This window comes from Trachymyrmex septentrionalis, unplaced genomic scaffold (genome assembly GCF_001594115.1).
Source record: "Trachymyrmex septentrionalis isolate Tsep2-gDNA-1 unplaced genomic scaffold, Tsep1.0 scaffold8, whole genome shotgun sequence".
Lineage (NCBI taxonomy): Eukaryota > Metazoa > Arthropoda > Insecta > Hymenoptera > Formicidae > Trachymyrmex > Trachymyrmex septentrionalis.
In genome coordinates this window covers 1293732-1309747 of record NW_017305987.1, presented here as the reverse complement: position 1 = coordinate 1309747, position 16016 = coordinate 1293732, and the positions used below count along the sequence as shown (strand labels likewise).

The 16016-nt window shown below is 36.7% G+C and overlaps 1 protein-coding gene across 11 annotated transcripts in view; it reads right to left on the bottom strand.

The window, feature by feature from the left end:
• Window positions 1-16016, bottom strand: part of LOC108754489 (sex determination protein fruitless) — a 67888-nt gene that overhangs the window by 34248 nt on the left and 17624 nt on the right. The gene's annotated exons all lie outside the window — the stretch shown is intronic.

Here is a 16016-nt window from a genome sequence, read left to right as displayed (position 1 = left end):
AATAATTTCAATCGATTTGTAAGAATCGATCTACGGAAAGATCGAAATCGTATCGTGTAAATTATGATTCGCGAATGCAGAAATAATGTCCATCCGCGAAGTGTCGATTGATAGTTTCGCGATGCGTCAATTGAATAACGTTTTGCAGGACTTCACAGTTTTGACAAAGGAGAGACGCCGATCGGGGATGAATGATTAAATAAGCCGCCCCGAAAATAGCTCTTCAAGGTTTGAAGTACGGCTGGCTTTCACCGCAAACGACGACATCGTGTTTTAGCTTGTGCGCTTTTTAACGGTTCTTTGTGAAAAGTCAAAGCTATCGAAATCACGTCCAATTCCCGTCAAATTTATCCAGTGCATTAGCGCCGGATTTTCCACAGGATCAAATCGTTCTCTCGTCGAAATTTTCCCGTCGTTCCTACCTTTATGGCCCGAGCATTTTTAGTGCATGTATACCAATACAGTGTACACCTATATGTATTTTCCTTCCTTTTTATGCAGCTTTACGTATATCGAAGATATGTAAAAGCACACACGCCAGACACGTGACCGTATTTCTACGAGGATTTTTGATCCTCTTTAGCAACTCGCGTTGCAGTTCGATATTTCGCGCACGAATCATAAAAAGCATTGAGAAAAAGAGAACTCAAACGTATTCTTAGAATTTTTACTCTTACATATGTTGCAAATGAAATAACGTTTAACTTTTACAAACAAATTTTCAAAAGATTGAAAAAGAAGAAAAAAAAAATGAAATTAAAAATCATAAGCATTTGAAATGTGTACGCGGAATAAATAAATCCTAAAATACAATATGCGGATAAAAATGATTTGGAGAGAATTAACAAATTTGGAAATAAATTCCTACATAAAGGATAAGAGAAAAAGTAAAAAAAATAGAAAAGTATACATAAATTAGTGAGAAAAGATCAACTTCTGTTATCTCGTGTCACGACTGAGTTCCGCATGTCTCTCGAATAACAAAGCCAGAATGTGAAAAGTGGGTGTGAGAGATGGGTCGGAAAAGGCAGACGGCTGCGCGTATTAGTGTAACAAGCAAGCGTCCATTCGGTAGCGTGATTATTTCCGAGACTTCGAAAGTGATCTTATCGCAGGGACGTAACACGACCCTTACAATCGCTGGCAGGCTCGCTCGCTCTTGCCAGGCGCATTCGCGCGATGATTTATATCGGAATCGCGAGGCACGAACGTATTTAAATGCCCGGCGGGCCGACGGTGGGCGTCGCACGGAAGTGGAGCCAGTCGGAAGTGGAAGTATTTCTGCAAGCGCACAAGACAAAGATGAATGAGGCGGATGCGGTTAGATCTGCTGGAAATTACGGGATCCGGTGTTGTTTGTACAAAACGAGCTGTCCGTAAATGAGACGGCAATTTTTCCTCGGCCGTACGAGGCGAGATTATGGAGAACTCTAGTATCGCACGCGAGAGATGCATTCCCGAGGTGTAAAAATTTCTACGTACATAGATAAAAAAATTGTTCTCCGGGGACGTATGGAGTCAATCATTATTTTAAAAAAGGCAACTTTTACGAGTGTCGGATGCGCTCTCAGTGACGTTTAACACTCGTTCTATATCGATTCAAAACGCGTGCCGCTTCTGTGCAACTCAAAAGGAAATCCATGGAAGTGTTTTCCTCCGATTTTGATAAACTTTGAACGTGTTGTTTTCTACATAAAAATAAAGAATTCAGCCTTTATAAACACATGTATTTGTTTAAAAAGGCGCAGCTGTACTTTTTTTTTGTTTTTCAAAACGAATACTGTTGAAACTGTAAGAGATAGAGGAAAAGTTTGAAATAAATATTAAAGCGTTTTTAAGAGAACTTTGATAATTAATTTTTTTGTATTTTTAAATCAAAAATTTGTTTAAACAAATTTTTGTCAAACTATTACTATAAAGTACTTTTCCATTTAACCAGAATCATTCAACTTTTATTCAAAATATTTTTTCTATCTATATATATATTACAGTTTCGATATTCGCTTTAAGAAAAAAAACCATTTTTTTTTTTTCAAAAATAAAGAACACATATCTTTGTCTAGAAAACAACATGTTCAAAGTTCAAAAAGGGATATTTCCATGAGTTTTCTTGTCAATAAACCAGTTTTATTCTCTCTCTGACTCTCTCTCTTCTCCGTTAATCCAATAATAAAATTCACCGAAAAAATTAACAGCCCACTGCAATTCTCTGTTCTAATGAAAAAATTCAATTTAAAACGTCAAGCGTTTACATTTGATTCTAATGCGCATCTGCAGCTAAACAGCGTACGATCGCAAGGGAAAGGGTCATCGAATTCTCGCCAACGATACTCCATACAATCTCCTCTTTACAAACTTTACGAAGTTAGGGTCGACCTAGCAGCCGCTGCCAGTATCGGCGTCCGTTACCCCTGCGCAAGCATCCCTCAGCTTGAAGGGATGCAAGGGCGGAGGCGAGAAGCGCGCATCCAGCTGCCAGCATCACCGACCGACTAATGCTGCAACAGAGAGGGAGGGAGGGAGGGAGAGAGAGAGAGAGAGGGAGAGGGAGCGAGAGAAAGACCAGAGGGCGGAGGTATAGGGGCGAAAGAGACAGGAAGAAAATGGGGACTGAGGGAAGGACAGGACGGCGGAGGGGATACTTGGAAAGATTTATTATGCAGCGGAGAACCGAGAGAAACGGGCGCGAGCCCTTTCGGAGCTTAACACACTTTGTACCGTGCGCTGCGCGCACGTAAGCTGTCTCTATTTTTCGGCCCGCAACGTTGATATACGCGCGAAGGGAGTATACGTCGGTTTATAGTCTGAATAATGCATCCGAATGCATATCTCGGCGTAACTTTCATCTCTTCCCATCTTATTATACTCCGGCGCAGATAATACAATTTATTAAAAGGCTCAGCCCTTTTTACATCTCCGTAGGACAATAATTGTATCCGACATAAAATCTACCCAACACCGAAGAAGTTTCTCGTTAAAATTCTCGGGCGCGATTTAGGAGAACGTGACTCTAAACGTACGAGAATTAGAAACGTAGGGACTTGCGTAGGGAATATACGTGACATATGTAGGTATGTTTAGGAACGGTCAGTCTAAAAAAAATGTTAGCTCGCGCTAACAACGCCCAATCTTCGCGTCGCGTGGAACCCGATATTCTCTCTCATACACAGGCATCGATCACCGGTGCTGTGCCAGAAAGAGCCGTCAAGGAAGAGGGACGCTGAAGGGGCAGAGACGAAGAGACGCAGCAGCGGTGGAGGACGAGCGAGGAGGAGAGGAGAACGAAGGGGATACAACAACGGGGAACAGGAGAGAACAGAGTGTATTTCCCACCCTCCATTGTATGCACTTCTCCTCTATCTCTAGCTCTCTCTCTCTCTCTCTCTCCCTCCCTAACATTCAACTAAACTGCATATATGCTGAGGAGTGTGGCCGCCTGATCTATGTACGTAGATTCAACACAGTGGCCCATACGATGCGGTACGGTATTGCTACAGGATTTCACGTCTTTCTCTCGACGAATGACGATCATAACGCGGGAAACGACTTATACCTTCTTTTCTTTTACTTTCTTTTTTTCTTATTTTCCGTTGAACCAGGTGTCGCACTAAATTCACACGTGGCTGCCGAGGAATTATTTGCTGCTGCGGACGTTACACGTACCGCAGTTGGATATATTTTTGTCGAAGGAAAAACCATTTCCAAAATCTCAGAGCCAAGAAACTGAAGTTTCTTCAAATGTGAAATAACAATCGTGTGATAGTTTTTCGCTGATTTTGTTAAGTATATATTTTTATCAGATTGATGTAAAAAAAAAAAAAATACCAAACAAAATGTCCTGTAAAACGAAGAAATCTATAAATCGTCGATCTTGAAATCCAAAGATTTGGAGAAGAATGTCTAAATTACCTATGGATTATTTTTCTGAAATCTGTAGTCGGAACAAGATTCGTTCTATATACATGGTGTCCTCAGATTTTCCGTACAAATTTGAATAAGTATATTCTATAGACTAAAATACGAAAAAAATATTATTTAAACATAAGAGCTACATTTACGAAAAGAAATCTTTTTAATTCTTGTAACAATCATGTATAGTTAATATGAAAATCCACGCTCTCCGAAAAACAGGTTTTTAACGTCAATTATAATATATAGATGGACATGTATAAACTCTCTTATAAGAAAACACAAGGTAGTGTCTCTCTCCAATTTTGATAAGATCTTAATATCTTATTTTGTAAATAAAAACAAGGGACACGTAGTTTTTTTATATAGCTTCGATAGTCTAAAGACTTAGGACGCTCGCACGAATGCAAGAGATTCGAGTTCGACTTCCGGTCAAGGTAATATTTTTCGTAATAAATTTATTTACAGTTTTTCAGTGCATTAATTTTTTTCTAATAGGATGCCTGATTGAGCATCAAATTATTAACATTGCTTGTCAATTTAATTCAAACCGTTTGATTGGTCATATATTGACAAATAAAGTTTTTCTGTCAAAGCGAATATTGTCGAAAGTATAAGAGATAGAAAAAATATTTGAAATAAAAGTTAGATGGTTTTAAGATTATATATTAATAATATAATTATAATTAAAAAATATATTTTTTCTATTTTTACTTTTTATAAATAAAAATTTTTTGTTTAAATAAATGTTTTCAATAAATAATATTAAGTACTTGTGAAACCGTTTAACTTTTATTTCCAACATTTTTTCTATCTCTTATACTTTCGACAATATTCGCTTTGACAGAAAAACTGATTTTCTCCTAAGAATATTTCACCCCTTAAAAATGTAACTGGATACAAAAATAATATTTCTTACTCTTTCGTCTATAAAGCAATATATTTAAAGCTCATAAAACTCGGAGAGAGAAATTTTTATGTATATCTTTATTATAGGTAAAATTTCTTATGGATTTATGATATTCAGAATGCGCTTTTATGATGTTAGCTTGTATTTAGCATATAGTTCAAGTTATGTATATTATAGAATTTTAGACAAAAAGCACGTATCGATAAAAGCGTATTCTGAATATGGACCCCTTTATGTTTTTGTTATAACTTTTTAATAAAACATTTTAGAATTTACATTTATGTTACATTTTGCTTTATTTCAATTTATACTGTTAAAGTTTACACGTAAAATTTAAGGACACCCTGTATACATCTACGTAATTACTGGTAATTCAATTATTCCGATGAAATCGTTTGTTGTAAATTACGTCGAGTTTCGAGGAGTAACGAAATTCCAACACTGCAAACTTTTCCAATGCGATTGATTTCCGGAGTGCTACCACCGAAACGTTAGAACTTCATTTCAAGTACTCCTTGTCAGTATCTATACAGTAGCTTTGCTACAGATCTGCGCAGTACGTGCAGTCTGTTTGAAGACAATGCCACAGTCTGAACATGTAACCACTTAAGACATAAGAGAGGATGGTTGATTGAACTACTGCTCGGGAACAGCGATAACGAGAACATCACGATATATGCAAAGAGAAGAGCGTATTCCGTATTCAATTGAACATTTGGTACTAATAATAGTCGTATGCGAAAATTACCTGAATTACTTGACAGACATTAACGAGAATAATTCTAGAGAAGAGGTATGAAAAATTTTCAAACGCATGCTTGCGCTACAAACTAGAATTTACACGTCTAATAAATAAAAATATGTTCGCATATAAAAATTTGATGATCTAAAATCTCTTAGTTATAAAGAGGAAACGATAAAAAATAATTTTCCAGAGATTTACATATGTTGAATAATTATAATGTAAACTTTACGATGTAATAATTATAATAGAAATTTAAAAAATTGAAATTAGAAGTGTAAATATATGGACGAGACAAAGTTATAAAAGCTGTTTGAGCTGTTTTATATAGATAAAACTAGAAAAACGTTTCTTTCACACTGAAGCTCCACGGTTAAGTGATTAATGGTCTAGCGCGATCAGCAGAGTTTCGCGAGATTCGCACTAGAAGTTTCTGCTCTCCTTCGAGCAAGGACGTATCAACGGAAGCCAATGGCAGCTCCGGTTTCTCCTCCATTGGTTAAGCTGACCGGGGGTTTAAAGTAAGCGGGCACAAGACGAAAAGCCTCTTGTCGTGTGCTCGAGAAACGAAACTCTTTGCGAGCGGGGTACCACTCCAGGCGCACCTTCACTCTCTGATCCTCTTATTGAGGACACCATCCTATGCCTTCGTCCTCAAACCATCGTCACATCCGACCGTCGTGAGCGTCGAAGGCGTTCGTGTAATAAGAGTGAGAAGATATGCCGGTAAGGAGCTTATTGTCGGAAAAGGATGTCTCGTTGCTCCTTGGATGAATGTCGCGCTCGCTTTTTCGCCTTTATACGAGAATATTAAACAACGATGCATCTCGAGAGCAGAACGAAAGCGTCTATAATACATCGCTCCGTCGGCGGAATTCGACGATCAATGTAGAAAATAGAGAATAGGTATCGCTGAACGGAACAAGTATCATCGAGGAGTTCTCCGAGATAGTGATTTTAGAGGTAACAATGGGATCAAGATGCAGTAGAGAAAACGAGCGAGAGGAAAAGAACGAGAAAGTTAAGTGGAGCTTAAACAAGTGGAAAATAAACAAGTTGGAAACAAAACCAAGTGCGAAAACTTCAAAAGTTGTACGACTTAAGTAAAACAGTTGATTTAAAGATCTGTGATGTAAAGAGTGTGGATTTGAAAAAAATATCGGAGAATTAATAACCTGTGATATTTTAATTGAGAGCAATTCCCCAAGAGATATGAATTGTAAGTACGTAGGTGAAAAAGCTTTCGTGAAAATAAAACAGCGTTCCATGAGATTATGAGGATCATTAATGCTAAAGCGTAATGCGCCTTTAAGCGATAAAAATAGCAAATGCGATAAAAATTTAGATAAGATAAACGCTCCCAGTCAATTATCAATTTATACGTAATCACCAATATTTCTTTCATACGAATTTCAAGGGGATTTGCGCAGATATTATCTGTAAAAATCTATGAATATAAAATACAAATATCAGATCTAAAAAACCAGAAAGAACATCGGAACGGATCAATAAAATCGAGGACGAAAGGCATATTGCGAGAGTAATTAAGGTAATGAAGGGCGGGCTGTATAATTAGATGCAACGATGGATCGATGGACCGAGCTATTGCAGAGGGGATGCAAAATGCTGTTGAGCTTTTTATCGCTCAACCATGAAGGGAGAGAGAGAGAGAGAGAGAGAGAAAAAGAGAGAGAGAGAGAGAGAGCCCTTTGACCGCCTGCTGCGGCAGGCAAAGTCTCGTGTGATACTAATTTCCATTTGCGCCCTGTCGCCGGGGCTCGGTTCGCTAATGCAGCAACGCCATCCATCCATCCATCCATCGTTTTACCACGTCGCCCAGAGAGACAATTTTCCACCGTTAAAGGTCGGGAAGTTATGAAACCGGGGCACTTCCTCGCCGAAACGCGACAAGGCCTCTCACGTCTTGCACCGTGGTATAGTGCAGCAGGCACATTACGGCTGCACGTCACGGCCAACTCGGGGACATTAATATTACCAGATCCGAATTGTCGCCCCGGCTACGTGTCCTCCTTGTTACAGAGAGAAAGAGAGAGAGAGAGACAAAGACAGAGCTCACGGAAGAATCTGTGCCATTCGGAGAGTCTGCACGTGAGAGTACCAAATTCCACGTACCTAGAGTCTTGTGTAGCGAAACTACCACACATCACTGTACAGCAAATACAGAGCGCAAGCTTTTAATATTTTAAATATGATCTTTCTCGAGTGAATAAAAAGGGAATGACATCTTCGTAACGAGATAGAAATAAAAATGGAAGAATATAATAATAATAAATGGAATATAATAAATGAATATATAAAAAACGAAAGTTGATTTAAAGAAATAACGTTCGTGCATGTCAGACAAATCGCTTCCGTTGTTATTTGGCAAGGAGACATCACTATGGTTTCCAGTCCGTTTGAGTTTCAAGAACGACACGTGTCCTTCCTATGTCACGTTATGCTATGAATTGTAGGCGTTGTTTGTCGTTAGCCTGGCTACCAGATCAGAAAATAGCCGATATGTCATTGACAGAGCGATTCCGAACCCCTGCAATTTTTACTACTCGGTACAATCAATGCGGACCTACCAGTGCGGCTTTAATTTGCGAAGAGTTTACTGCTCACTTTATGAGAAAAATAACAATTTAAGAGCTAAAAAAGCGAAGCGACTTAAATTAGAATTTAAGAATTGAAGGATTCCTTAAAATCTTCAGCAATTGAAGTTTACAAGTTTGAATTTAATATTAGAACGTAGTATCGTATAAAGTATCATAAAAAGTGTCTAACGATAATAGAAGTGAAGAAAGCAGATTTTAAAAATTCCGAGCTACCGAAGACAAATTTGAAAACGATCAATCAAAAAGAAATGCCTTTAACCCTTTGGGGGGCAGTGGGACATATACGTCCCACCTTTTTGGTTCTTAATTTTTCTCATATTTCTAACCTATTTTGCAGTTTGTATGAGCATATGATTACTTTTTAGACTCTTAGGGATCTAAATTACGCAATTTTCATGAAAAATTATATTAATTTATTTATTTGCAATTTTGTTATAAACAATTAATGGAAAAAAACTCGTTTTTTTTCAGAATAAATTCGACTATTCTTAAACGTGAAGTGCTAGAGCTCTGAAAATTTTTATGCGTGTACTCCATATCTGAATATATATTTTTTTCAAAATTTTCCGCTACTTTGTAATTTTGTAATTCTGACAGGAATTGTATTCAGCGAAAATCATAGATGACCTGTGATTTCAATAATTTGTTCAGAAGAAAAATGTGTCCCTCAAAGGGTTAACGGGAGAGAAATAAAAATGGGAAGGCTAACAAATAAAAACATCTCAGCAAACCCATACCGTATGATTGTTGTTCACAATCAAAGTAAGTGGTTACGAGAGAAGCGAAGTGAATTCCACACTCTTGGAAGTTTTGCATTTTCATTTTTTGCCAGTTCCGGAAACCATGACACTACCAGAATGCATCTGCTCAACGAGAGGTGAAACGAGACGACATTTGTTTGTTGTGTAACGTGTGAGCGCAGAAAGAGGGATAAAACGCGCGTTCTCGCATGAAATCGCGGTGTCAGCTTTGTGCGAATGAACAGATAGCAAAAGTTCGTCACGCCGGTCACACGGGAATGTTTCGAAAAATCGCGACAACGTCGAGGAATTCCCTTAGGAAGCTGACGACGAGGACAGAGAATTTCAATAACTACGAAATGTCACAAGTGTGACGGCCTCGTTATACTTAATTTCGTAGAACTACTTGGAAACTTCGATAACTTCCTAACGCGTGATGTTCTTTCCACCGGTTTTAAGTAGACTAAAGAGTTTCGCGAGACAGCAACTATAATTGTTTTGATGAAACAAAAAAACGATTATTTAAAACGGCATTCGCGAGTGTATTTTTGCATTTACGGCAAAACTTTCCGAAAAAACTTGAATATACTTTCTTGATCTACGCCCGCTATTGGCGCGAATTCAATGGCTCGAAGAGCTAAAAGTGTCGCATCTGTAAATAGAGAAAGAACATAGATGAAAGAAAAAAAAAAAAAACTGGCTCGACGCCATTTCTACCCGGAATCGCGACGAGAATGACATAGACGGAGGAAAAAGGATACGTCTGTTACATAACGACGTAGAAGGGTTATGAACGTGTAACCATAATGCACTGCCTAAGGGAGATATCGCATCGCTTATAATAAGTACTATTTTATCATAGTTTATATAGTTATTTATCTCGTGACAAGCGATTTATCCTTGTACTTAAGCAAAAGGCACCACAAGTGAACTCCATAAAAGGAGTCTGTTTTTTTTTTTTTTTTTTATTCATAACAGCCTATGGGCCTGGGGGACTAGTTTCCTCATGACTATTTTTGAGCCGCAACGGCTCACACAGAAATCAGTCTTCGACGTGATTCACAACCTACGTCATATAAATATATAAAATATACGTATAAATATATAAATATATACATATTTTTACGTACACGCGTCGAAGAATGTTTTGCATCATCTTCTTATATACGCAGATTAATCGCGCAGCTCGAGACAAAAAAAATCGCTCCATGATTTACTATTATTTTTGCACACTGTTCCAATAGATTTTTATATTTTATACATAACGTTAAATATATTCTCGCGTTACATATATGAGCGAAAATTCAGGATAAGCAGAACAGTGCAAAACCATTCGCGACGCGTGCGTATAAAAGATACTTAATATCATTTAGAATCATATATCATATGGTCGGTATAGTTGATTCTTATACTTAAGACAATCTTAAGTATGATCTTACGCCAGTCACAGACGCCATATTAGCATCTTATTAAGATATTACTTAAGATGGTCTTAAAATGAGAACCGACTATGAACACCTATTATTCTTGCGCCTACAGACGATAATAGAAGATGCTGGAGTCCGAAAATCCAGAAACTTTGAGTCCTAACGTCTAGAAACGTAGGAATCAAGGGATGCCTCAGAATGAGATCCTCAGAATGAACCGTAACATCCAGTCCATGGATTCAGGCGTGATACGGAAGTGACGCAAGGAAAGACGATTACGAGATCGAAGGATAATCCGTAATCTTGGAGGAACGTTACTCATCTTCCGTATTTCGGAACGATATGACGTTCGGACAATCAGCGGGAGGTAGAAGAACGAAGTTTTGTACTTGACATTACTTTCACTGAGGTCTCCAGCTATACTGGTTCTACGAACACTTCGCTATAATTAAAAGAATCCGCTTGTCTCACAAGAGAACCGTCGGAAATGTTCATCACCGATTTTGTAAGGCATAAAAAAATATTAGACTCATACTTTTTAAGTGTTTAGCTTAAGATTTAGGCCATTTAATACAACTTCGAAAAAATAATTATTAGGGCTATATAAGATATAATTATTAGGGTGGATTTTTCATTTTCGACATTTTTAAAAATGTAAATACGCCATGTTATTAACACATTCCGTGCCGGACTAATTGCAAATAATTTAACCACCATGTCGCGCGAGTCATCACTAGTAAGTCACAGTGTTTTTCTTTGTATTTGTTACAAGGACTCGGACCGATAAAATTCGGTCCGGATAACGGTCCGAGGCCTAAATCCAACTTTTTGTAACGGTTACCGGATTCGTTTGGACTTCGGTCCTTTTCAGTTTCGGTTTTTCGGTAATTATGACCCACAACGGTTCATCGTTACCACTAAAAGAACTGAAACTAAAATTGAAAGTTAGGTATCCTCGGACTATAATCGTAATCAGCCGAAATTTTTATGTATCCATAATGTAATTTCGATCCGCGAATCCCTGATTTGTTGTATCTATTAAACAATTACTTGTATCTCATAATGGTTAAAACATTGCAAAAATTATTATTATAAAAAAGAAGACCTGTATATATTAATATTGCATCATACATAATTGTAATTATATATACCCACGTACGCGATATCAAAACTTTTTTCCATCTGTAACTTAACTTGGTTTCATTTCTTCCAATAACTAACAACTAATTTAACAGTTACTTTATATTTTAAACTTATTTATCAATTTAATGTGATTGAGTAAAATCTGAATACTGATTGAGGCTACGATCTACTTAATGCTACAAATGTTTCGAAGTATTTCTTGATTGGTCGGTAAATTGTAAACGTAAATTATTTTTTTCTTTGATAGCCCTAATAAATAATATATTGTTCTGTCATAATAACAGAAAAGTTACTTTTTTAGTAACTGTAATTGTAACGAGTTAATTTTTAGTCTCGGTAACTTGGAACTGATTACTTTTGAAAAAAAAAAATAATAATAACTGTAACTAGTTATTTTTACAAAGTAACTTTCTCAACCCTGAGCATTTTTGTATAAAAACTTTTTTCATATAGATAACCTTATTTTGAAGATATTTGCTGATATTGGAAAAAGTCTGTTATTTTTGAGAGGTCATTTCGACCTTGAGATAATCAGATAAAAAATATGAGTCTAATGTTTTATGATGCTCTACCACGTCCAAAGCAAACTCGTGATGAACGGTCCGACCGTTCCCTTATCAGAATCAGAAACCTCCGCGTCTTATCTATTAGAATTAAATACTTAGAAGCTAAACGCACAAGAATAAATAGATTTAATTTTAGTTTAAATAGTATTCTATAAATCAAAGAGACGCACGCGCACACGATGTTGTTGAATTGTCACGAATACAGCTAGACGAAGACGGTTCTTCGTGCGATATATTGATCGTCATGATTAACATTAATTAACGTGTGAAATGACATGAGCACAAGTTTCCAGTGCTCTGCGAACGTATATATGCGAATCTAGGCTTATACTTGACACGATAGGAAAATAAATTATATAAACGTTAAATTATGTACGTAGAGTGTATGAGGATCTATGAATCAGAAGATCTATGTATCGGGGAAAGACCCAAAAATGAGTGGAATATATCGATAGACACGGTCCTATAATTTGCTGTCTCTTTGGCGCGAAACAGACCGTTATATATATACCCATATATGCAATAATTTAAGATACTCTAATACCTTAAATTATAGCATTCCAATAATGCCAGTAATCGGGTTCCTGGCAGATTTAATTGATTCAAAGATTCTCGCACAATCTGCGATTAATACACTTTGCACTGTGTTTATGCAATGCAATAATTACTAAGGTGAGTACGACTGAGATTGAGCCGACTGAGATTGAGCCGACTGGGATTTTTCCACGAAGAGCTTTTGCTCCATGCGCATAAACGGTAATATCAAGGAGCCCCGTATGCCGTGTTTCAACTTAATATGTCTTTTCAAGTTGTCAGACCTGGTCAACGATATCAAACATATTTGACATACGTGCTTGTCGGGGTTGTGTGATTTCATGTGCTTTTTTATGTTGGCTACGCTCTTGCCGCACAGCTTACAGCACACCATACCAATCTGCGTGTGCTCTAACTTATTGTGATTGTCTTTACTATTTTCCTTTTTGCAAGTCCTTTTGCAAGGTGGTATTCCTGGAATACAAGGTCCTGTTTCGATGAATTCATCATAATTAATTAACGATGCCAACTGTGTCTACAATTATCATCCCAAAATACGTAAAGATGATCGATTCCCGTTACCATTCTCAATTTCTTTTATTTCTTTGCGCAATGTCTAATGTCTCAAATCCAAGCTCTTTAATTAATTTAAAAAAAAAAAAAAAAATTATACGTATACATGTTCTTGTTAATTGTGTAACTAAGTGTACGAATGTAAAATTATGAAATAAAACATCTCAAAAATAAATGTCAAATTCTTTTTTATTATCAAAATTATCAACTGCCATAAATATAAATATAATTTCTCTTGTAAAATGTTTGAAATGCAAATGTTTTATCACAACTTTTACCTTTTCATTGTAAAATGCAAAAATTATATGAAATATTTAGAGATGTAATTTTTCTCTAAAATAATTTTTTAGAGCAAACATTATTTTAGAAAAATATTATTTTGCTGATCAACACAGATAACAATGTTTAAGTATTAACAAAATTTTAATTGATCATTACACAAAAAAAATATCACAAAAATTTATATTGCAAAAATGTAATATCATTCTAATTCGTAAGATTAAAATTTATTTTATTAATTTTTTTCAAGAAAGAACCTTTTTCACTATTTTATAATATATTTTTAAAAATTGCTTTTATAGTTAACATATTTTTTTTATTTTGCTATTATTCTAATATAAGAAATTGTCATTGCGAAAAGAAATATTTCCGATGATAACGTTAAATAGAACATCCTTTATGCTTCCCATAAGTTACATTCTACGTCAAAAAGTTGCAGAGAAGAAGAAATTCTTTCAAATACGTTCAAAATCAACGAAGATATCATAACGAACACCACACTCGTATTTGTACAGGATAATGTACTAAATAGAATTGCTTGATTATCTTTCTTGTTTTTATAAGCGCTGGAAATATATGAAAATCTTGCTTGATGCGGAGAAGAAATAATGTAGACAAAAAAAATATAGAAAGAGTCTAGGACATGATAATTAAAAAAAAAATTGAAATTCCTTTGCGTCGAAACAAGACAGAAAATCGATCAATTCCATTAAAGACTTCACCCCGTACTTTTTCTCATCTATAATTACCTACTCGTAGCAAATGTCAATACTATGTAAAAAAAAAAGCGCAATTCTACTGTCATTTCATCGCGTTCCAAGAGACTAAAGATACTGTCACAGTACAGTAGAGAAGAGAAAGAAAAGAGAAAGGAGATGTCAAAATTGACCTACTGAAAAGGAAATCGAATGAAAAATAAACATTCAAGTGTGAGAATTCCCCGGCGAGGAGATTCGCCGATTCAACTTCTCGGTAAACGTTCAGTCTGCGGAGATCACGATACGGACTATCGACTTTGTCCCCAGCTCTTAAACACCGCCCATACATAAATTGCTCCGTCGGAGATCAAACGCGCGCATCTCGCGACTACTGGCAACTATTGCATAATGCAGCTCGTGCAACATTTCAGCTAACTAGATGTAATATGAATATGCAATCAAGAAGTACGTAATCTAGTAACTATCAACGTCAGCGGCGGCAACGACGACTACGACTACGACGACGACGGCGACGGCGACGACGACGACGACGACGACGACGACGACGACGATGACGATAACGATAAAGGCAAGATCGCTATGAGGTCGAGGATGCGAAAGATAAACGAAGAATAGCGATAGCAACAAAACCTATTTAACGAGCGATTTAATCGCGTATGCTTCTTCGGATATAATCGTTAGAAGGAAAAAAATGATACCTAGGGTCTTCCTGCTGTTGCTGCTGCTGCTGCTGCCGCTATTAGCGACTATTATTAATGCATTGACGATGCGTAGTGGATAAGAGTCGTGACTATAAATAAGTGTGACGTTTTAATGGAACGAACGATAGAAGATATTTCGCGAAAAGTGAAATTTTACCTGATAAATTCACCTATATACTTTTTATAGATTACGTATATGAAACTTGAATCCTCGGATCTTGCAATCCCAGACTCCATGAAGATCCTCGAGTTAGAGAATTTGCAAATTCTAGAATCTAATAATCTAATTGGGGCATCTTCATTTCTAATTTTAGGATAAGTTTTCGGGATAACTAAATCCTCGGATCCTTCGCTCTTGTTATAATCGCGTTAACCTTCATATCCATTTCGTGATATCAAGTAACGTAACATAGGAAATGTCTTACGTAACGAATTTTTTTTGTCCGCGGCCGGCAACTTTTATTAACGCAAACGACGGATTGCGCAACGAGATGCGCAACGACTGCACATTTTGTTGCTAATATTCTCGTTCACTCGTGTAGATCGAAACGAACAGCGCAAGAGAGACGTGAGAATATAAGATCAAGATCGCCAGGCACGGTGACGCAAGATACGGCAAAAGGGTATATAAGAGAATAGGAAATAAAAACAGCACATAAAGACATGCACAGAGAGTCCCGCCATGGAAGTATCGCATATATACGTACATCTGCGTCTGCTGCATGTGCACACAGTGTACGTATATATGCTGTATATATGTATATGTCTTATATATAATATATATGACATAAGTATGTACATATCTCATTTCGCACACACGACACACATTTACACGCATTCACGCAAATGAAGTTCGTTAATGTGGCATCACGCATTCGCACGCACACGCGTCACGTGCACGTGTAAGAACAGCGAGATGAACTCAGCCAAACGCACCCACACACCATCACAATCTCGGACACGGATTTAAAAAAAAAAAAAAAAAAAAAAAAAAAAGAAAAACAGATAGGAGTACAGTCCATTTGCTGATACCAGTCCCAAACCAACGAGAGTTTTGTTATGTTTTATTTCTTTCTGTATATGTATTAACACACGTAATTAAAACTACCACAATGACGTAGCAAATGCACGATACCATCACCACAACACCAAGGG